The sequence below is a fragment of the Dendroctonus ponderosae genome, unplaced genomic scaffold, assembly GCF_020466585.1.
Source record: "Dendroctonus ponderosae isolate FM_Combo_2020 unplaced genomic scaffold, Dpon_F_20191213v2 Dpon_F_20191213_1, whole genome shotgun sequence".
Taxonomy (NCBI): Eukaryota; Metazoa; Arthropoda; class Insecta; order Coleoptera; family Curculionidae; genus Dendroctonus; species Dendroctonus ponderosae.
This window is the reverse complement of record NW_026017110.1, coordinates 51,986,169-52,011,537: the sequence shown is the minus strand read 5'-3', so window position 1 is coordinate 52,011,537 and position 25,369 is coordinate 51,986,169. Positions and strand designations below refer to the sequence as shown.

Genomic DNA, 25,369 nt, shown 5'->3' with positions numbered 1-25,369 from the left:
CGTCGGGTCCTTCCTAACCGAAAAGTTATGAAAAAACATAATGGTTTAAAGTTAAAACGTTACTCTGGGTGCTTTCCATATATGCAATTTGTAGTCGAGTAAATTGCACGTGATTTTCCATTGTCAGCCATTATATCAGTTTAATACAATAGCCCTGGTCTGACGTCAGATCGGATAATCGCTTACTAATTTATTAATCCTGAATGCTCAGCTTTCGGATACTGGCAATATAATATAAGACGCAACTGTTAAACACGATTGCTGGTAATTATGAATCTATTTCCGTTCAGAAATTATTTGAATTTCCGTCAAAAGATGCACTTGTTAATCGGATTGTTTCCTGATGTTTGAGCGGCTAGCAACTTCAGATATGAATGGATTAGGATGACGCATCTTAAGTCAATTGAGATGCGTCTCAGCAGCCCAATAGCTATGGACTATCCTATCAACGTTACCACCCCTGTAGAGATTCGCAGGATTATTGTCGGCTTAAACTGCAGAAAGGCTGCTGGATATGATTGGATAACACCAGAAATCCTTAAAGCCCTCAAACACAGGGCTACTGTCTATATCACTCAGCTATTTAATTCCATATTAAGACCAAGCTGCTCTCCAACTCAGTGGAAGATATCCGACATTATAATGGTCCAAAAACTAGAAAAACCAGCAGACCAACCTTCCTCCTATCGACCAATCAGCTTACGATCTGTGCTATCGTTGGTCTTTGAGAAGGTTCTTCTGAGCCGAATTAAAGCTAATCTAACTGAAGACACTATCCCAAACGATCAATTTGCTTTTAGAGAGAGGTACCCAACAATTGAACGGATTCACCGCGTAGCTCACAAAATGTTTGAGGCACGCCAGCAAAAACAGTACTATTCTGGTGTGTTCCTCGATGTCCAATAAGCATTGGATCGAGTCTGGCACACAGGATTGCTATTTAAAATAAAAAAGCTGGCACAAAAATATTACACCATATTAAAATCATATTTAAACTGCAGAAAATTCTATGTACGGGTTGATGATAGCGACTCTGGTCTCTGTAACATTGAAGTCGGAGTTCCCAGGGATCTGTTCTGGGACCTTTCCTCTACTCACTGTAGACAGCGGATGCGGTCCAGAGGGACGACGCCCTATTACCAACCTTCGCAGATGATACGGCCTTTTTGACCTGTGACACAGGCCCACAAAGAGCAACTGAGAATACCCAGGAGTACCTACATCAATTAGAGGATTGGCTACGCAAATGGAAAATCCGAGTAAACCCAAATAAATATGTCCACATAACGTTCACCCTGAGAAGAGGAACGTGCCCACCAGTAACGATCTGTGACCAACAGATTCCACAAGATAGCAGCGTGGAATACCTGGATATGCACCTCGATCGCAGGTTAATCTGGAAAAAACATATCCAGACAAAGAGGACACAACTGAATTTGACCACCAAACACCACTCATGGCTCATAGGATACCGTTCCCAGCTGAGCGTAAACAATGAAATTCTAATATACAAATGTATAATCAAACCAATATGGACATATGGCATCCAGCTATGGGAAACTGCCAGCAAATCGAATATAGATGTCCTCCAACAGGTCCAATCCAAAGCTTTGCACGTTATTGCTGACGCCCCATGGTATGTAAGCAACGCTACTCTACATCAAGGTCTCCAAATAACCACTCAAAGAAGAAATTTCGACACGAGCCAGTATATATATATACTGTTCCCAGTATTGGTCCAGGAAAGAGACTCTTAAGCATAAGCTCCAGAGACTCCTCTTCTGTTGTTGTATATGCTCCCTATGATTTTATCAGGGACCCCGCTTTTTGCTTTGAAAGTGCCTTATAGAGTCTAGCGTAGCTGGGAGTGAATTCATTATCTTATGTATGTCTGTATCTGACCTAATTCATTATTTGTAACCCTGAGGAAGGCAGCAGAGCACTGCCGAAACGTTCGAAAATAAAGAATTTTACCATTTTGGATATGGGTGTACATCTAACTTAAACTGAAATTTTCCAGGCATAAGAGGATAACTGTACTCACAAGTTACCCCCGCTACTAGTGTCATCTTCGAAGTGTTGCTAAATGTTCTAATAGACAGTTGCAACTGGAACAATATTAATAAATAAAAACTGATAGCCGCGTAGGTAAATCTATCAAGTTGCCTGAACGTGAGTACTTAAAATTATTGCAATGTAAATAAAGTTTTATCTGCACCCAATAGTGTATCTAATTACTTCATTTTTGAGCGGACTACTCGTCGATTGGTAAACTTAAATTAAGCCTGCAACAAATGTAAATGAACATTCAGTCGTAATTCCTGCGAAGTAACTTGTCTATCGGTGCTTTATCGGAAGTTTTCTCTAAGTCGGTATCTAGTGAAGTCAACTTTTTTAGGAAATAATTATTTATAGTTTCGAGGACTTTTCCAAACTTCAGCAGATAATGTCTACTACTTTATGTGTATCTTTTCGAACAAATTTTGCTGTTTGATTCTAAAATGAATTATTTAGTTAATCTTTAACATCCGCACTGTCGATGAGGTGGTTTAACCCTATCGAAAAACTTTACTTATACTTTTCTATACTATACTTTTCAGGGACAAACGAAAATTATTTAATCTGTCCTCATGGATTATTATTTACTAATTCACTATTATTACCGATGCCATCAAACATTTGTCATTGCAAAAATGTATGAATTTTATTATTCATTATAAAAAAGGCAAACAAATATATGGCGAGAATATTACTTTTAAATTCATAAGTCCTATCCCTCACAAACGTCGGTTGATATTGAAAGGTTTGCCATGAAGGGCGTAGAAAGTGAACTCAAGACTACAAGTTTTGCTGTAAATTACTTGGTGCTTAACCAAAAATGTCGAAATTTTATTGTCTTAATACCAAATTAGTCATTTGGGATTTCTAATGAATGTTTGGCCCTTAAAAGCAAATTGTAAAATGAACGAGTTGTGAATTGGAAGCCCCTGTCAGACTAAATATTTTTATTCAATTGGATAGAATGAATGACGTCCAAATAACAACGGACAGGCGAGGGAAAACTGGCGCGCGAAGCAACCAGTTCTAAACCTTCGGGCTGACACAGATAAATAGCTATCATTCAACAAATACCATCTTTTAATCACACGAATTTCAGCCAAATGCCAACTAAACACATAATTTTTTACCGGCTTCGTCTCGTCTACCCAACCATTAGCACACTTTAATGAATACTAAATACCGGGTGAATTATCCGCCATAACTATTTAACTTCCAGTATTTTTTTTTAGAACAACAGCAATTTGCTTTTCATAAGATAATTTTGGTTGTCTTGATTTAATCATTCAGCACTAAATATCTGTCAAATTAGAAATTTCAATGTTTCATTATGAAAAAAAACCAAACATACTTCAACCAATCATCTTAGTGGGATTAAGATAGGAAGTGCAGTTCCGTGATTTTTTATGCCATTTTATGGACCATTATTATAAGAGAGTATCGGGGATGCTTTTAATGTCAATTGAAACGCCAAACATATACTGTAGTAACAGAGGCCAAATAAATCAGTCGTTAACAAACATACAATATTTTCAGTTAAAACAAATCACGCTAAACGTTTATTGTTCATAGCAAATCCACTATCTTCATAGTTAAGCTCTCACTTAGATATGTTGCTAAATATAGGTTTTTTTATTTCTATAAGGGTCAATGACAACTTGAAAGGAATTCGGTTTTAGCGGATATATTACAGAGAAGCCGCTAATTAGTTGTAAACTGATATTTATGCAAATATCAAGTATTTCATACTTATGGTAAAATAATTTGTATGATACGCACAGGCATATCTGCAGCATTCCAACTTTTTATACTACCTCCAACTTCAAGAAAAATGCTAAACCCATCCTGTTATTTTCTATTCTCTTAATAAAAGGAGCAAAATTGGAAAATTTAAATTTCCTCAATAATAAGAATAATGTACTGTATTCAAAGCTCAATTCCCTTACTCAGATAATTAAATGGAAGACAAGCGAACAAAATCGTGCGCAAGACCTTTGGTAATGAAATTAATGTGATTAAAAAAGGAAATTAATTAAATAAGATGAAGAGACTTTAATTTCTTTACAAATCCAGTCGTTCACACTCATCCTTTCACAATGAACTTCCGTTAAGAGACAAAATAAAATAAAAAAGAGTAACGATAAAGAAAAGCAAGCCCGGGGATTTTTGAGGGAAAATCTATCTGTGGTGATTTAGGGCACTCCAACCTTTGTTTAATGACCCTACTTTATTGAAAAGAAGAAAATGTCTTATTAAAAGTAACACTTTTTTCATTCAACGTCTCTGTGATGTTAAGATTTATTTTGGTACAAATAATAGTACCTATTTCATACTGGGTTTAAATAAATATTTCCTAGCAAAACAGTTCTGGGCGAAAGAAACCTAAGGTGATCAAATTGTTCCAATCACGCCATACATTTAGGGAAAAGTACTTGTTCAAAAAAGTTGGTAAAAGCTCAAAAAAGTTGGTAAAAGCAAGGTAATTTTAAATTATTTACTTAACATTGAAAAAATAACCCAATCACGCCACACATTTAGATAAAAATACTTGACTGTAATACAAAACGAGAGCCGCAAGGCCGATTAAGATCAGACGAACAGTTTTTGCATACTGCAATTGTTAAATAACCTTCTTTTAATTTTGTGCCAGGCTCAAAGTTATGAATATTCTTTGTGCCCGCGCCTTTACGCCTTCTTGGGCCCATAAAATATCATATACAAGCCAAAATTTTCGAACTTTTTAAAACCGCTCAAAAAGTTGTTAAAAATTGGAAAATGGTTAATATAGCAATTGAATATGATAGTTCAAGAGTTGAATTACATTACAATACATTACTTCTCCAAAACGATTTTCTAATAAAACGAGAGTTTCGAATTTTTTCTCACTTTTTCGTTGTTTATGCAAGCAGCACACCTTTTCCAGCTGGCGCACCTCGATATTTTGAATAAGTATACTATTCCCGAGCGATTCTAATAGCTATCTAAGTTACAGGTGGACAGAATATGTTTACCTGGTGTTTTCTTGTCAAATTCTAAAAAATCATTAGACGAGTGAAACTTCCATTTTCAATAGTTCTGTTGGACACTGCTGTGCCAGAGGATGACGTCCAGCATTATCCCCAGCGCTTGGTGGTCTTCCCTGTGGTCTCCTTCCCACTGGATTATTCATTGTTGCGTTTTGGACGAGTCTGTTGTCCTCTATTCTTGCTATCTACATGTTTGTTCCCAATTCTGATGTCCTCACTTCGTACTCTAATCTACTTCTCTTGTATAGAGTTTTGCCTTGTATGTTACTACATTTTTTTTCTTTCTGGATTTCAGTCAAAATGTGAAATTTCCTTTCGGTGAGACAACAGCGCCATCATCAGGTTAAAATTTCAAAGCACAGCTATAATTGGGCACATTTGATTATTTATATAAAGATAAAAATATATAAAGAATCAAATGTGCCCAATTATGGGTTTGTTTTGAAGTTTTAATCTGATGGCGCTGTTGTCTCGCCGAAACGTAATATGAAATAAACGATATAAACTTTTATTTCACGTTTTGACGGAAACCCAGGAATGAAAAAAATTTAATAACAATTACACGCAGTCAGGAAAATAAATAAAGAAAAACTTGTATGTTCCTTAAGGTCTTCATTTCAACTGTTCTCATCGTTTGTAGAGTTCTGCTTGTATCTGGTCTGGTTTATGCTGTGTATGTTATTATAGGTCTTACTGCCGTTATATATAGATTGACATTGCTTTCCGTAGTTAGGTATTTGTTTTTCCAAATAATTTCTCACCAACATCTCGAAATTCGAGCCGCTTTCATTGTTTGCTCTCTTACTTCAAGAAGTAGATTTCCAAGGTTCGTTATATCTGCTCCCAAATATTTGAAATAGTTTACTTGTTCGACGATTTTTGCCATCAGCAGCATTTAGTCTTCTCGGTTAGTCTTCTCGGTGTTGATGAGCATATTTAGTTATTTTGCTTTGGTGGTAAAACAGCACTTGTAGCAGTCTTTGGAGGTTGTCTAGCATCCGGCGTGGAAGAAAATATCCGTTTTATATCCAGTCGTTCTGGGAAGATTTTCTATTATTTCATCCGTTATCACATTAAACATGAAGGGTTTTATTAATTATTGATCAAGTGTTCGTTGAGCCCCGCCTCTATGTGCTGCTTCAATCGCAGTGGGTGGTTTATTATTTTTTCAAACACGCGACTTCTATGGTCAGGTCGTGTTTCACTCATATATTCGTTGACACGAAAATTTGCCAAGCAAGTGTGACAAATGGTTAACATAAATATTAACGCATGGGCAAATAAAAGTGTGCTTGCGTGCATCGAAACTTCCAAGCATTTGGAAGCAAGACAGGAATTCGTCCTAGCAAGTAAATCTTTATTTTTAAGACAAATCTAAAGTGTATGGATTTAAGAATGTATTTTAAAATGCTTTCTAGGCTTTGGAGTGTATCAATTTTATAAAGGCTCAGGTGTTGCGGCTGATTCGGAACGGCTCTCGGATCCGCACTCCCAAAGTCGATGCAGTGACACGCCGTGCTTGTGATTGATCACCTCTATTTAGCCAAATCCTATTGCGATATCAGCTTGAATCTCATTATTATGTCAAGCCAAGATGCTACTTGAGTTAATGCATGAACAATAGGCATTCTGGCGTGGTTCGCCTGTTGCTATAATTTATTAATAGTCCAATAAAAGTTCGGTTTTGACGACGCTTTCCGTGCCCTTTTCCAGAAATTTCTACAGAATCGGTTTTGTGCAAATTTTGCTGGGTGAGCAAATGCAGATTTATATGGCATATACAATAACAAGTCCCAAAAACATCTGGATGAATATTGGAATAGCAGATTTATTCATTTTGTTAGTAAACGATGTAAGCCTTAGATACTTTTTATTGCTTCATAAGTATAATAAGTCATAGTTCGATCCTGGTGTGACTACCGACTTTGTTTTTCAATTGCGAGGACTAATGTAGTGCAAGGGGTAATAAAGATTCAATGGTTCTTTGATATGCCCCAAGCTTCTCGATTTCTAAAGAGAGTAGGGCTTAACCCACGTTCGAACTACTGGAAAATATGCTTAACAAAGAATACGACTTTCTTTCCAACCACTTGAGCATAGCTAGTTTTACTAGGAAAGAAACGTCATACTCTGAATACATATTACTTGTTTAGCAGGGGATATTCTTAATTCTGCATACGTAAAGGAGATTATGTCGGATTATGTTTTTTTGCTTCGCATATGTGATAATGCGATTTATACTTTTTCTCGTCATTTAACTTAAGTGTTTTGTTGATATAATGATGTCTAAAAACTAACCACTAAATTACATGTTCCATTATAGAGATCTCCATTTTTTCGCTAGCTTTACTCGATTGAAAAACTGCTGCATTTTTCCGCTTCAAATTCATGTAAATTTTCATTAGCAAACGTGTTTTAACACGACACCGCTCCATTCTCGACAAAACATTTTAGTAACTTCCAGGTGACTTTCAATATAAAATGTTCCATTTAACTAATTCTACTTTATGGTTTCACTAAATTTCAATTATTTCAATGGAATTCTAAACGGATTATTTTGATTATAGCCTACTGATTTATTTACACGTATTGCTGCCAGCATATTTTCCTCATTTACGGAAAATTTTAGAAGTAATTGCTCATTTTCATCGATACAACTAATATAATTAGTTTGGAGTAAATCGGGTGAAATTTATATACAAAATAAAAATGCGTTTCTGACTGACTGGTATATAAAAGTTATGTAATTCGATATATCTGTCTAACATAGCACAGTTCCTTTCACACAAAAACTGGAAGACTACGGGCTGTTTTCGGAGATCTGCAATCTTACAATGCATACATTTATTCATGATATGAACAATGTGTAGCTGAGGATAAAACTTTCTACACAATAGTCAGGCGGCAGAACTTGTAGTAACCAAAACTTGTTAAAGGATAATTACCCTTTCTGCTTTAGTTGGGAGGGATCAACATAGTTTAAGTGGTTTAACGGTTGAATAGTTTTTATATAAGGTCTACCGAGAGTCGAATGGCTGCTTTATTGATGTTTGCCATTAAGTATTTAGCCCGTGGACTTCTTAAAGCCACACAAATTGAGTCTGCCTGAATTTACAAAAACTTGTCTATCACTAACTAGGGCCTTTCAGAGCAACTGTTTTTCTTCGAATTTCAATTAAATCGACTGCACTGAAGAAGTACGATTTGATCCCAGTTTCCCTTCAACTAAACTGCATTGAAACTTTCTAGAGACAAATTTAACTTCCAAGACAGCAACACATCTTTAATCGCCCAAAATAAAATGTCGAAACTTTTTAGCAAACAAAACTTTTATTTCATGATACTAACTTTATTTGCGAGATATTAGTTGTGCCATTTTTGCGACCGCAAACCATTTTAGAAAGGAAGAAGGGCAGAGAACTGGATTTGGAATAAAAAGTTGAGCTGGCATTGTGAATTAAAAGTTTAAACCTACATCTCGGTTTGATCAAAAACACTGAAATAGTTTTTTGGCTACTAGGGAGAACGATAACTATTGTACTACATTTTGGGAAAGCAATTTCTTTCAGGCTGTAGAATGGATTGAATTAATGAATTATTTTTTATGCAGCTGGTTTTTTAAATTGTAAAAAGCAGACTGATTTCATATAAAAAAAACACAATATAAAATTCAAGCACGAAAATGGGATCTTCCGTCTGTTCTTGCAACTGATGACTCACAAATCTCAGATATGTAAACCGGGAATCTTAATGTTGCTGACTTCGCCAACTGATAGAGCACTGAAGGATTAGATTCTCTAATTCTAAAATTATATTATCTTAACCTTCGCCTCATTAATCGATTAGACGTAATACTATATTCTGTTCTTAAAAGCCCTTATTTCAACGTGGTTTTCATCTGCCGTACATGAATTAAGAAGGTTGTCATTTTTTTCCTTTGCTTCTGTTCTGTAGTTATGAACTAAAATTTCGAAAAATCAATTAATTTTCAAGCGAAACCCAAATATTTTACTACTGCATTTAATAGTTGCATTTCCTTATTTCCTATTAAAATTAACCGTCTATTTAAGTAGACATGATGAAATACGGAACTTAATACATATATTCTATTGCAGTTTGCTAAATATTTCCCGTATTCGAACAAACAAATAGAGTAGTTCAAACTCTATTAAATTATACTATTTGACATTAATCAACGTTATCTCTTAAGCAAGGTAACTCTAATGAAATATTAAAGCGTGAAGAGCTCCTGGCACCAATTTAATTAAAAACTATGAAGGTCTATAATTGAATCTATAATCAGCATATTAATAGCTTATTCTTTGCTTGGAGCTTCGAAGAAGTTGAAAGTTTCATAATAATTAAGGTGCTCGGAAATAACAAAATTAATACTAGTCTCCTTTAACAGCTTTAAATCGAAAAACAGAAAAAAATAAATAGCCGTGTCATGCCTAAAATTAGAATTGAAAGAATTTGCAAAATGTGTTCTGTTATTATTGATTTGTGTAGCCAATTTATTTCGTAGTGGAATTTCGTAGAAGTTATTTCTGGAATTCATTTTGTGTCCATTATATTCATGGGTAACATATTTCTTTGTCTCTTTCAAACGTTTATTCATTTTTAACGCTCTTTCCTTCGTTTTGGAATTAACTTCAATGTATCAAACGAATTTGCAGGATTTTAGTAACTGTAAATGCCAAATAAACAAATGGAAGCTGCATTTAGGGTGCATCTGGCTCACAGAAAACATTGAGTGATTTTTTATTGAAATTTTTCCAAAATGTATTGCTTTGAATAACGACACATCTTCAGACTGTCGTGTCTGTTGGGTTTTTAACTGTTATTAAATCAAGTAAAGAATAAAAAACAAGGAATTTTCTCTGTTCTATGTCGAAAATAACAGAAATTGTACAAATGCGTAATAATAATAATCATCTTTATTTCTTTCGTAAAAGGCTATCTACCAAATCGGTCTTTATTCTGCCCTTGCATTTACATGTGTGTGGATATAATCTACCCATATTAGCTTATTCTAACATACTTTATGCACTTATTTTTCCGTTTGGTTGGGCTGTATTTGTAAGTTATCTTCTTAATAATGTAATAATGTTTAACCATTCCAGGTCTTTGAGCAGTTTCAAATGAATTAATTTCTCAACTCGTTTGGAATTGGAAAAATGTATAAATCAATTCCTTTGATATTCGCCATGAAATAAACGCCGTTTTAGTCACTTATTTATTAATTTAGTAATCCAAATCTCTTGCAATAGGTAGAGAAATGGAAGAATTGCAGCCTTCTCTTAGAGAAGAAATAATTAAATTATAATGTATTATATCAGTATTTTTTAGAGCCAAATTAACTAAGTAAAAATGCATATTCATTATAACACGTTTCATCTTTGTGTTCGAATGCAGGTTCCTTTTGTGCAGCGAAGTTTATGTAATATTATGTATATGCTGCCTACCTCAAAAAGGTATTATATTCAAAGTAAAGCGTTCTCCGTGGAGTCCATTCTCGAAACTGACCGAATGTTATCGTCAAAGTTTATTGTGTTTTTAGGGCCGAATTTCAATAGCTACTGTTCAAGTTATGTACGTAAATAAATCTAAGCAAATTCAGTTCAAATATGCAAGTTTTGTCTTGGATGTATTCTGGTCTAAGATTTCATAACATTTGAAACCGGATCATAATGTGCAATCAGCCAACTACCTCACTTTCCAGTCACTAATATTCTAGGCCAACATTAATAGAAAATTTTGCACTTGCCAGAATGTCTAATCTTGTAACATATTAATTTAGTTTTGAGATAGGCGGCTTTACAACGGAAACTAAAGCAACAAAAAAATGTCTTAATACTTACAAGTAATTAGTCTTCTGTGCACTATTAATTTACAGGACCTGGAAACTTTGTCACCTAAAAATACATTAATTAAGACTTTTAATTAAATTGAGCCCAGCTTGCTACTGAAATTGTTTGTAGTTAGTGTTTCAACTGATTACTAAATACTTTGCACTTTTGTGCACTATAAACTATTAGATCGGAATTATGGAATTTTAGAAAACACACGTCGTTAGGGCTCAGCTTTTAGTACATCTGTTGATGGCAGATTTTCATAAATGTTGCCAAATCTCCATGTTCATCTATGCAAGTAATTGATTATAGTAGCTAGGAAGTGACGGGGGCTTGTAGGTGATACATCACTAGCACATGTGCGTGGTCAATGTATGCATATTCATGTGGTAAGCATCAACCGACGTTCGAGCGAAAGAGCCACTGGATGGCCATTTGGACGATAGAGCATAGAGCATACGCGCATATCTCGTTCATATGGGGGTTTACATTCCGCTGACGTTCTCTAAATTATTTTTTTCATTCAACGCTAACGTGTACTGTACAATGAGTGGCATTTATTAACTTTTGCAGTTTTTTCGACCATAATTTATTTTAAATTAACAGCGCAAAATAGCTTGATGAAGTAAATTATTTCAAGTATGCTCATCTCACCATTCACACTTTACACGTTCAGATTGATTAAATTATTTAATACTTAACTATTAAATGTAATTGTTCTAGATATCTAGTTGCATCTTGCAATATCTCAAAGGACAGTGATTTTGATTAGCTAGATGTGTTTCAAATGCAAGCCTTTATAGATATACTTAAGTTATGGCTTGATTAATCTGTCTATTTATTTATCAGCTATATATGGAAAGTTATAATATATTTTAGACTTGCTAACGTAGTTAACTTATAATAATAATTTCCACTTTTCACCGCGCCAAAGATTTTAGATTTTTTGAGAAGGTTGGTCAAAACTAATTAAATCGATATTGGCAGTTGGCCCAATCCCTACTGTGTTTGCTTCAAAACTAAATCTTTACTACAAGTATACTTTTACTCTGTGCTTTCTTGATCCTAAAGTAATGTTAGTGATTAAATTTTCTGTGCAAATGATGGTCAATCCTGTTACGAATCACCAAACTTTAATTGAATACAAACCAAAATTGAAGTTAACTTTTATTTACGAAATCAAGAGAAATGATGCTCCATTTATACTTCTTGCTCTACTTCTAAAGTTCAGGCCAAGAAACTGCTTTCAGATAGCGCATTCAAGCAGTAAGTTAGCGATTTTTTCCTTGTCAACAGACTCGAAGTATTAGAAGAGTTTAGTTGTGTTGCACACAATAAAAAATGCTAACCAGCTCAGTCCATTTAATTTGAGCAACTATTGTCCTCGAAGGCTGAATATGGATTTATACAAAACAGATTGGTTCGAGAAGCTTGCCGATATTTATGGCCTTTTGTTATAATACTACATTTTAAATCGGAATAATATTACCCAGGACTGCGAGTATTTTTTTCCGAAAATAAATAATTAGCTACGTCTTGCGTTTTGTCATTCAATTTTCGGAGTTTTCTAGTTTTTGTCGTATTCATAATATTTGTACTAAATATGTGCAAGCGAGACTTTGAAACGTAACTATGAAAAATGGTTTAGAAATATTAAAAAGTTCAATTCGCAAGGAAGCGATAAAAAAACGCACAAATCCAAATTTCCGAAAGACTAACCCCAGCAAATGTAATTTTTGCCAGTAAATCCGAAATTAAATGCTGTTCGAAATCGAAATGAGAGTTGGTTCCGTTTATTATAAAATCAAAGTTGTCCATAACCACTTAAAATCTATCAAAAATGAATGACGCTGAAAAACTGTTTCGGTCGGTTGTGAACAAACAAACGGCTGAAAAATAGCATTAAAAAGTATCCACTTTAATTCCGAATACCGCATAATATTTTCAAAATTGACAAAAATCCTTTAATGATCGTAATTCGGTTTTTATTACGCGTATTTACAGTCGCCGTTTTGACAAAAAAATTGTTGTGTAGCTGCATGCATTGTATAAGCGTCAGTATACCAGCCTAGCACCAATTCGATTTCAAAGGGTTTTGAAAATTGAAGTTAACTGTATATTTCATTTACATCGGCTTTGAATAAAGACTAGAGGTAATGGAAAACATATTTAACGAATCAGATGTGGAGACATTTCACAGTTTATTGATATGAAATATACATCTATCCCGTCCCTAAGTGCTGAAGAAGCGAATACGTCATTTAAAATGTAGCATTTTTTCAGTGTACTTCTAAATCCATTTAAAGTCATTTGTGAAGCATTATGTTTTATACACAGACTGTAAATTTAATTACAGATGTATAATTGCAGCAAAATATAAAACCAAGTAACGCGAGCGCTTTTACAATATTTACTGTATACCAGCAAAAAAAGTTAAAACCCGTAAATCACCAGCTTTAAATTGCAGTGATTATGGAATGTACATATGGAATTTACGCTTGGTTAAATCAAAAACGTGAGAATCTCTAATTTTACATAAAAATGTAATTTATTTTTTATAGCATCCAATGATTATAAGCAAAATGCACAGAGTCTCTAAACTACCTATTTTATCTTTATTATAATCTGAAAAGTTATTCAGATTTCGTTTTTAAATTAGGTCGACCGCAGCACACCGTTTATAATGAATGTCATAATTTGCTTACCCGGTTAACTACGTAACCATACACACATTAAATTATTTTTAAGCCAGAGATATACCTCAACGAACCGGATTACAATAGAGAGTAAACCCTGTTTCATTTTGTTTTGTTCACGATCAGTCTGAGCACAGTTTAGCAAAAATCCGATAACAGCCCAATTTTGTGGAAAATTGATTATCGGTAATCTGAAAGTGCCAGCTCTAGTAGAAAGTTTACTAGTTGGATGGAGCAATCAACATTAGCAGAAATAAAAACTTTCCAAATTTAATTTTTGGATCCCATGGCCTTAATTTCAGGAAAATCACTTCGGTAAAGAAGCTAAATGCTGTCTGACAAACTTTTCAACTTTCTAATCTTGAACGCAAATAGACTTACCTTCCTACATCTGGGGGTTTTTATTAGTTTTTAACCATGATATTCTGTTAAGTAAGTTTTTGTAGTTTAGTAATATTGTGTGGCGTAAAAAGAAGGCCATTTGTACTTTCTAATTATTTAATTAATTCCGGATTTTTAATACAAGACGCGAGTATTCTTCAAGCGACCTTACGGTTTTTTTGCCTGGAAATACTCACCGAGGTTATAAATCCAAATCGAGACCAAATGGCATTAGCCATTTGAGGACTTACCTTGTTTGGAAACAAAACCATCTGTTTTATATATTCGATTTGGTGCAATTTTCCAAGTCTGATTTGGACACCTCCAATATAAATAGTAACTGACCGTGTTTCTCTTCCATTTACTTTTATAGCATTGAAAAGTGATATATACAAAGAATCAGAAAAGGCGTACTAACAGTTTCCGGTTGGATTGAACATACTTAGTAAATTATTTATTAAAGCAAAGTTGCGTTTGTAAGGAATTTTGTATTATTATTTAGATTCGAAGCTTATTTGTTACCAAACAAAGACTCAAACGAATTAAAAGTTAGAAACGAATGTTAAGTTTGGCTGTATGATTTCAGGATAATGTTTGCTTTAATTCAGTATATTTAAATTATGCCGTGATATATATAGTATACATAGTTAGATATATATAGTATACAAATTTGGGTTTATGCGAGATGTACACCCATATGTAATGAATTAATTAAGACACGATGCCACGTCAGCACAAAAACAATCCAAAACACATGTCACGGTACACAAATTATTTTTTTGTCACACGTTAAAATTTTGTCAAATTTAAAGTTTTAAAATAAAATGTCTGATCTCTCCATGCTGAGAGATAACATCGACTTCTATAGTAAATATATATATATATACAAATTGCGTTTATATATATATATTAGATAAAGAACTGACATAGATTTGAAACAATGAAACTAGTACAATTTCGTAATTGCTTATTGTCAATAGTTGTTCAAAATTGAAAAACGCGGTTAGTTAGTTACTTAGTTTAAACTTGGTCAAAAGAACGCCGGCTTGAAAAGCGACATTGCCTGTATTTTTCCAACTTAATTATGTCAAGTCGAATTAAAGTAAGTATATACTAGCTGAGACCAAAAGAGACCTCATTTTGCCAAATTAATCCTAAATCCTTTTGCTTTAGCTAGTAGACAATAAAATCACCCCAGCCTTGTAAATTTCTACTTTAATAGAACCTCTAATTCAGCAGTTAAATGGAAACAGACCTTGTTTTCGCTGGTACAGGAACGAACTAGATCTGTCAATTAGAAAACAGATTGTTTGCTTCCAGCTCGGAAAAATAGAGATGATTAAACTAATTACAATGGAACAAGAACAAAAAGAATTTTAGGAAATTCACGGAGTTGTAGAAAATTTCAAACCAATTTATATCATTTACTTCAGTTCCTCAGCACAGTCCAAGAAACTGCTTTCTGATAGGGCATTCATGCAGTAAGTTGGCGATTTCTTCCTTATCAATGAGCACGAGAGGCCGCAACTTAACTCGGGGGAGCAGTATACTTGCAGAACTCATAAAATGCATTTACATCGTCTAAATAAAGTAAATCAACAGCTCACAGAAGTGTAATCAATTTGAACTTTCCATAATTTTCTTTTCAAGCGATCTGTAGCCAGGAATGACGTAACAAAAATAACTGGCATTATAAATTAAAGCTGTTTTAAAAGTTTGCAGCACGTTTCTTATGAATATTTATACAAAAATGCTGTGTACCAATAAAGGGGAATAAACTTGTACCAGTTTTAAATTAAAATGGATTCAGCTTTCCCGCCAGTAGATATTTGTGGTTAGAGGTAGCGAAAATATTTATTCCTGCCTTTATTTTCAACTAATTAGAAATTAATATCGCGCGTAATTTATTAGTTAATTAAAATTTAAATTTCTTACCAAAATTCACAAAACTTTATCAACTTATATAAATAATCAAATAATTACTGATAATTTTTGAAATGGTGGCTATTATAAACCACTATCATATTTATTGGATTAACGGATACACATTAGGGCTAAAAGCAAATCATAGCAATGGATTTATGTGCCCTTCGACTATATAATGGTTTGTAATCGATCCGCTTCACTTTAAAATATTCATTTTAGTCAATAATCAGTTTCACCACATCATAGTCAAAGAGCAAAATGGAGCCATTTAGAAATAAAATGTATAATGTAGCTTCAACTTTAAGTATACCTGCGCATCAACTTTAATCATATTTCGAAACTTGGCTTTTGCCCGAACGAAACCACTCAGGTACATTAAACTTCCTTAGACAAATTGACTTTGATACAATGACTGGATACCTATACATACAACTAATAACCCTGTGAAATTCTTGAAAGAAGGCATTTTATGCTTGCAGTGAACGGCTTTTAACCCGTCTTAATTGTAATATTAGTGCATGGGAAATTGTTCGCGAAAATGACATGAGCTGAGCAATTCATTCGTAATTGTTAACTTTGATTTTCTCTGAAATATCTGAAACCGGTCAAATTATTTTAAATATACCAACACTTAGTTTAGTCAATGATCTGAACAATAGTGATGGGTTACTGAAAGTAAAGCACCTGAGTAGTTAATCATAATCTGCCCACATGCCAACCGATTATACTACTACAAAAACCCTTTTCTAACTCTAGTCGAAGCTCCTCGGCTGGAAACAGCTTTAGAAAACCGCTTCTAACGTGTTTAATTAAAACTAATGTAATTAGAGTTATTATAATTGAACTGGGACTTTCGAGTGGCGTTATCTTTATTATGCCTGTTGCAAGTTAAGAGATAAGCATTTTTTATTCTTTTAAATTGCCAATATATTTTTCTCTAATCGAAAGTGTAACACAATATCTAGTTGAGCTAAATAATCCTACAATTCATCTATTTATATTGCAACATTATTCTTAACATAAGTTTGTCGCATTTACTCAGTTAAATAAATCAAATTCATTCAATTAATTGAAATTGTCTTTTCTGATAAGTTAATAATAATTTGTTTTCATATTCCTTTTCTGGCTGTATTTACCTCACAAAGCATTTATTGGATATGAGCAGGCCTTTTGTAATGCCGAAAAGTAGGAAACACAGGAATTAATTATAATCGATAGAATTTGCATTTCATTAAGGGCGCGGAATATTCTTGTATCGGTTCTAAATATTAGCAAATTGGGTTGACCTAGCGAGCGGAAATCTGCTTTCAATGCCAAACAATTAATTTTTATTAAATTTGCCCGCATTATAATCGCTTCGATAAATTGTATTATTTCATAGCTTAAAGTACAAGTATCTTAAGTTAGTTTATCCAGGCGAAATGGCCCACTCAATTTATAGCAAAAACAGACCCAAATCGAGAGCATTACTTTCAAATGACTGATGAAGTTCGGCAATTTAATATGTAGCTCAATTGTCAGGGTTGGTCAATTATCTCGGGCCATTTGTTATTCAGCCAATTGTCTTGCAGCCATTTTACAAGGTTGGGAGATTAAGTGTGACCGCTGTATCGAAGGGCCTGCCGAAGTTCAAATTGGAATTTAACTTCAGGCTTAATATTACTGAGATGTAGTGAACCTATATCAATTGCTGGTAATGTATCAATCATTAACTGCTAGATATGTTTCACTCGATTCTCACAGTTCAGTCTGAAGGGAAGCAAATAATTTCAACAGATCAGGTTTTCGATTCTATCATTATCATCTCTAATCTCTAATAAGTCGAAAGTTATTTTTATATATTATTTACCCTCATGCGGTGGTTTAAAGTAACCCGGAACCATTTCCTTCAGGAACAGGGGCTACATATTTAGTTATTTATGTCAATAAAAGTAGAAATGTTCATGACAAGCACGTGCGACTATTCGAAAATATGTGTGAAATAATAATTTGATGCAACTATGATTTAAGTAAATAATAAAATCTGACCGGAACAGACTGTGAAGTAAATTTTAAATTTTCCGAAGTTGTGCTAAAAATTTGCTAGATAAGTCCCTTTGGATTTCTAAGGATATAAAAATCCCAAAGAAGTTTCCTTACTAATATAAGCTCGGAGTGTTTAAATTTTTACGATGTCACAGAAAGCTCACAGGAATATATTGGGAATCTTCTTCAGCATGTATGTAGTAATTCCTGCCTACATTAAATAAATATTTTCGCAAGGAGAACTGGCATTTGATTTGGGACAATAACGCAATAGCTGTAATAATGCAAAATTGCAATAAATATTTTGTGATATATTGCAATAAATATTTCCACAAGGAAAACGAGCAGTTGATTTGGAAAATTTGCAATGCAGAAATATTGGTAACGTATGTTTACTATTGGAATTTATCCGAAGGATCTTTGACTTGAGCAAATAACATTGTCTTCTATTCGTGGTACACATATGGACAATGTACCCAAAAACTTCGGAAATTAACTATCAGATCGTAAAGGTCGCGACGCTTCACTACTTTCGAAAAGCTTTTCTTGGTATATACATACGTTTTTAAATTGATATTATCAAACATTATAAATTTCGTCGATTTTTCGGAATGTTCTTCTACTATAGAACTCAACTGTTAGCTTACACTTGACATTCTCAATTTTGAAATTTATTTAGAGATTTGCAATCAAATTGTAAATAATGAAGTGGGCATCATAAAAAAGATATTAAAAATACTGAAACAAGTGAGTATTGTCATTAATTCACATTTGCTGCAAATTGACTGCAATTTACCGTTTAGTGAAGTTTTGAAAGTTTTCTGTGGCCGCATATAATCTTAGCGCGCAAACAATCCAACTTTGGAAAATTCTATTAACTTTTTCTTCAGATATGTCCGGCGTGTGCTCTAAGTAGTTGTTCTATACACGCTTTTCCTGTGTTTCACAGTTCGAACTAATGCAGTTTTATTTCAACCTAAAAGTTTGGTTTGAAACAGAAGGAAAGCGAAAAGTTTCAAAAACTTTTGAAAGCTGCATATCTACTGGAAAAGCTTTTAAAAAAGAACAAGCAACTTACCGACCACTTTTGGAACAAATTTCGCTGGTACCCACAAACCAAAAAGTTAACCAACAAAAATATGTTTCCGTTACGTTTGAGAGCGTTTCCTTTCGAGCGATGCAGAACTTTGCTGTTCGCGAACTTGCTTGAAAATGTGGCTGTAACGGCTTAACCCGTCGCACAGTCGCGTGCGAATGTTGGCAAGCGTGCGCTTTCTATGACCCCTTCCGACCTTTCAAAATCCTGTTGCTTCTTTCACGTAAGTGCTCATCTAAAAGCATCCCCACAATCAAAAGTATTTCTAATAGACCCAATAAATTAATGTCCTCAATTACGCTTTTTCCTTCGACATCGAAATCCCCAAATGAACAACAGACGAACACGACAAAAAGAAAGGCGGTTTTCATCTAAGCAAGTCTGGAAATTGATTATCAGTCTTTGTCTTTGTTTATTCAACCAGTACTGTTTACTTAAGCATTTCATAAAGAGTGTTTCTTCTCCTCCGATGTGACTAACAAATTTTGCATCAATGCATACATAACTGAAAAACTTAACACTGGTAAATTGTAGTATAATTAATAGTATATTGAAACAACCGCTCAGTATATGGCTGCAGTCAAAGAACAGGAAAAATTGTTCGGTCAAGTTTCGACGCTGCCTTGAAATCGTTTTGCCAGATCGTCTTTTGCCAATCGTCGAGGAAAAATCGTCTCATTTAGACCCAGAAATTGATAAACTCATTAACTAACGCATTGCAAAGTGCGCTCATTTAAATTCGTTAGGCTTAGGTCTGTTCCGAAACTGAAAAATTGATCCAAACGTGTACTTACGGAAATTTCGCGATGTTGGAGAAATCGGGAAGAAGCAAACGTTCCAAGGAAGAAGAAAGGTTATAGAACAAATTTGAGGTTTCAAGACAGCAAAGACCTAAAAGTATCTAATGTTTCCCAATTATGAGTTTGTATGAATTTTAAATCTGATGATGGCGCTGTTGTCTCGCCGAAACGTTATGAAATAAACGATATGAAAATGTTTATTTTACACTTTGACTGAAACCCGGGAAGGAAAAAAATATAATAACAGTTTCAAGTAAGGTTTTCGTGTGAGCGGTAAAAATCGTGCAGGGTCGGAGTCGAGTAGTTTAAATGACCAAAATGACTTTGAAGAGAAAGAACTGTGTGTATTGCAATTTCTGATAATCTAATATTTGATGAATTTTAACAAGAACAGCAGTTTGGAGTTTCTGAAATTGTCGAATGTTTTGAAGAAGGACATCAGTTCGGCGAAAGTACAGATGAGGTTAGTGAAGCTTATGAGTTCACAAACAATATTTTGACGAGTGCCTTAAAAAGTAATTATACCGTTTATAACATTAATGAAGAGTATAATCTTTTAACATTCTCTAATATATTTTATTACACTCAAATAAATTGAGACGACCAGAAAATAGCTCGATTCAAAACAGGAAATAGCCAAGAACCAGTAACGATTTTATATCAAACACGACTTGCCGATGTAATGGGGTAGTACTAGGTATTTTTTCGGCCTTTTTAATAATCCCTTCTAAATCTTGGCTTACAAATACCTAGTTTCACTAGTCCATTTTAACTACTAGAGAACTTCTTTGGATTTCCACCATTTCAGATATTGATATGCGAAACGATTGCGTACTATGCTGTATATTTCCAGTTCTGACAAAGAATAGTGAAATCTTGCTCTGAGAAAGTGTGAAGTGCGTAATTTGGTTTAAGAACAATGCCAGTGAAGACAGCTTCAATATTACTCTGCAACGGATTCCACGGATTGACTCTATTCCAAAAATGTATTGATATTGACCATACATGTTAAAACCATACTCAATATTTGTGAGAGTCCAGTGAGCGAATGAGTTAAAATTAACATGTTAACTTGAAACTAGACATCGATTCATGGACGTCTGTACATCTGTAAAGCAATACTAATCGCTAATATTACAAAAATCTACTAGAATTACCACAGGTATAATTGAATAGTAAAAATGCGAAAGTACGTTTAGAAACATCCTGTATATCAGCATGAATATACGGAAAAATGTACTTTCTTCCTTGGCTATACTTGTGTGTACGATTTTATTTCTAGTATCTCAAGATCTTGCAATCTAGCTTTTATAAAATAATCTTCAACTTTTTGTAACTGCATTTTTCTAAGTCCGAAGCCCAAGCCAATTCTACGGAACACTATAGTGTTAACTACTGCAATGAAAAACAATACGTTCGTTGCGGACCTCCTACAATTGAGATTACGGAATGTTTTCTAGAAATGTTTCTAGAAGTATATTCATACCTCAAAAATGTATTGTATTCTATTCTATAGCACAGGATAAACCATTAGAGAGGAGATGCACTCCTATCACTTACAAAACTGTCGATTTTTTTCGGTACGTTCGGACTGCATATTTTCTAGTCATTCACCCGCTTAGCAAATTCGCCGTGTGTCATGTACTTATCAGTTCCGAAATGCAAAATTCGCTTTGTTTGTAAAAAATATCCCCGTTTATGAACGTCTTATCGCTGACAGGAAAGCACAAGCCCATTTTGCGCAACAAACTATCACGGATCCAGCATTTACGTCAAAAGTTCCGAATTTAAATGACAATTTCTCGATAAGTGCCATGACATGCATACGAAATGACAGGGCTGAAATTGACACATTTAGTTTAAAAAAGTTTATTTATACCCCAGAAATATATTTTATTCTATTCTATAGCACAGAATAAACCGTTAGAAATTTGCATCTCCTATCACTTGAAAAACTGTCGATTTTTTTCCCTACATTCGGAGTAGATGTTGTCTAGTCTTTCACCAGCTTATCAAATTCGCCGTGTGTCATGTAATTCTAAGTTATGAAATATAAAATTCGCTTAATTTGTAAAAAAATATACCCGTTAATGAATGTAAACTCATCAACATCATGGATCGAGCATTTACGTCAAAATCCTGAATTTAAACGAAAATTTATTGACAGGTTGACGAAATGACAGCGGTGAAATTGGTACATTTAGTTCCATTGCGTATTGTCACTGGCACGGACTAAATCGAAATCGTAAATTAATGGAACAATAAATCAGTTCTAAGAGTCCCATAATGAAAATCCAGCAGTTCCTGTTGCAACTCTTTCCGACGAAAAACTGAAAACATGGGCAAAACATCTCGAGTTTGCTGTCAACAACTTGTCTCAGTATTTCAGAGTGGTGCCGGGTGAATACCACTACCATGACATTTGGGTTACCAAATGTACGTTATTTTTAAATGTTTTAATTTCTTTTCACATTTTCCTATCATCTTGAAATATCCTAGGATTGAATGTTGAAACGTAAATTATCAAGTCATTTGGCCTTTGGGGGCTATTGTCAAAATGCGGCTGTACTCTAGGCTTTTTAAGGGTGCGCAGAATCGGATTTTTGCTGAAGCTTAGTACGCACGAGTGGCTCACATTATCACCTAAACGGTACCAGAATTGTTCATTCAGAATGTCGAATTATTATTCCTATGTTGTTTTTATTTCAGGTGCGAGATTGTAACAGACGCTGAATTGACTAAGATAAAGGAGGATTTAGAGAACATCTGCTTTAAAATGTGGAATAGAGCATTTCAGACGGTAGTTGCTGAGCTTAAGATCCGACTTGCGGTGTTGCCGAACTATTTGTTTTAAAATTGGTTGCGTTGTATTAAAGCAATCTCCTATTGATATTACAATGTATTGCCATGTGTATTGAATAAAATATTATATTGTTGAATATATATTGAATGTAATATAATAAAATATTTTTAAGGTATGTGAGAGTTTTAGTATCATTGAAAATTTAATGCGTTAATATGGTATGTGTACTTGTCCCACAATATGGCATTTGCGAAGTTTTTAAGCCGATAAATAAGGAAGACTTTGATTTATTATTGAAACAAATCGGGTGTCTTAAGGGAATGTTATGCAATTTAGATTGAGGCAAATTGAAATGGCTTTTTGTCTGTCAAGTAAATGTATAACTTAATTTAAATTTACTATTTATTTCAAGTTAAGTTCGGTAGTTACGAGTCTCGGGTCGAGTTATCTTAATTTCATTCCGGACTGCTTTGAATTCGTAGTTTTACAGGTGATGTTTGCGTATTGGCATTAAAGTTAACTGAATTATTTTATTTATTTATTTATTTCTTAATTTGAGGAGCAATCTAATATTACCAATTTTGTAAATTTCGTGAAAAACATGTTTGCTTAGAAAATTCGTGGATATGGCTGCAGATTTGCATCAGAGGACGAAATGCCACGTAAGTTAATTTTAATTATTTTCCGCAATATAGACTCTTAACTCTGACAGGTTTTCTGAAGCTCCCTCAAGAAATTTCGCTTTTGCGTGTCCAAAATGCACCTGAAACCTGTTTGAGAAAAGGGAATAATAGAAGAAAACGTCAGAAGGCCCCTGTATAAAATTTACAGGATATCCATTCTTCTTATGTTAGACACGATGTATCTGATATTATTAGACAATTAATACGTTTCATTATTGTAAGATTACTGACTAAGAAAAATGTCAAACTCTTTCCGAGTGCCAAGTAAAAAATGGCCAATTCCTACTACAAAACTACTTTGGATTTCCCCCAAGGTTAATAGCAGTTTTGCTTAGCTCTTAATAGTACTAAAAAAGAACGTATTATCGACGATCATATTACTTGGATCCATTTTCGGTTACTTCGGTTGAAGACATATTGACACTAAACGCTCATATTCGTCAATAAACTCCATGCAATATTCCACCTAATTGAAAAAACGTGTTAATGGAGTTATTGCGAATGAAAAATGTATCCAGAGAACCATTGTTTCTAATTATTGTTTTATACGGAAAGCTTTTAACTAAATTTGCCATCGTATTCCATGTTGTTGATTTCCATTGTGTTTGTGCGGGCAGTTCCAAAAATATAATAAATTTTTCAGTCGTGCTGTTAATTGTCGGTAATTCATTCTTGACATGACTGAATAAAATATATATAAAAAATATGAATTCATATGAAAGAGCCGATATTAACTTGTAGATGTTACAGAACTACACAAGGATAGTATTTACTTTAGCTCTGAAATTAATCTCAGTGGGGAAGCGGCAAATTAAATTGATATATGATAGTATTATACCGATAAGTCTATAATAACTTAATTAATAGCCATTGTAAATGGTTGTAATATGTAATTAATTACACGAAGAGGAATTTAATATGCAAAGTACTACCGGAGAATATTTTAAGCAATTTAAGCAATCATTTTTATATGTGCGTATGTTCGTTAATCATACCAGACAATTAGAGAAGCATATATATCGGTCCTGAGAGGTTCAGTAAGTAACTGTTGGAACCTGTAAATACGAGGGGAATACTGTTTGTGGTTAACTGGAAAACTTACTATATAAAGTCAAATATTAGAAGATGTAAACGGAGACAAAGTTAGGCAAAATTTGCCCTGTGGCCCTTAAGGAAACTAAATAGAAGCTCTTGTGTGTTCTCTTAGCTAAAGGACCAGCTTTAGTCGCGTCAATATAAAATTAATTTCAACTTAATAAATCAAAGACACTCGTGTTCATACTTGGCTTTCTTTAGACCACATCAGACGGCTGATGTAAACAAGCCTTCATGCAGTTTGACGGCAAGTTTCAGTTTCGCCCCATAGCTGAACAGTTGTGTACCTTCTGCTGCAAAGATTTGAACGTACGTTTATTAACTAAATATAACTTTGGGCCTGTTTCACCCCGTTTGATTATTTTCCTAATCACCCATTGCGCCTATTTATTCAAGCAGCGTTTTCTGATCCTAATTATTGATTTACTCCCGTAATAATCCTGTTATTAGATTTAACAGCCGACGTTGTTGGAGGCGGAATTACCAATGGCCGTTGATTACCTTAAGTGTGCCACGTTTAACGTTTCCTCCTCTAGCACTTCCTTCTTTCCAATCATTGCATGCCTAACTTCAGTCAATAATAAACAAGAAACAATTTTCATATTTTTTTCCTTCATGACCGCTTCATGAATCCCTATTTTACAAAATTTGTTAGGACTTATCTATACACATTGGTCGTCAGCAACCTTGTGCGTCCGTTATTTTTAATTCATTTTAAACATTTCTTTAGTCGGCCAAAATTGAAATTATCTAATATTAGGGACAACGTGTCTAACATAAAAAAGGATCGTTCTGCTGTACATTTTATACAGATGCCTTCTGACTTTTTATTCTATTATCCCCTTTTCTCAAAATCTTACAGATGCATTTTGAACACTTAAAAGCGAAATTTATTGAGGGAGTTTTAGAAAACCTGTCAGATTTTTTA

The 25,369-nt window shown here is 34.0% G+C and overlaps 1 protein-coding gene across 1 annotated transcript in view; it reads right to left on the bottom strand.

The window, feature by feature from the left end:
* LOC109537195 (lachesin) overlaps window positions 1-19,186 on the bottom strand; it is a 73,661-nt gene extending 54,475 nt beyond the window's left edge. Inside the window, exon 1 of the mRNA XM_019903802.2 lies at window positions 19,043-19,186. The gene's annotated coding sequence lies outside the window, so the exon portion shown is untranslated. The remainder of the gene's footprint in view (window positions 1-19,042) is intronic.
* Between the last annotated feature and the right edge of the window lie 6,183 nt (window positions 19,187-25,369).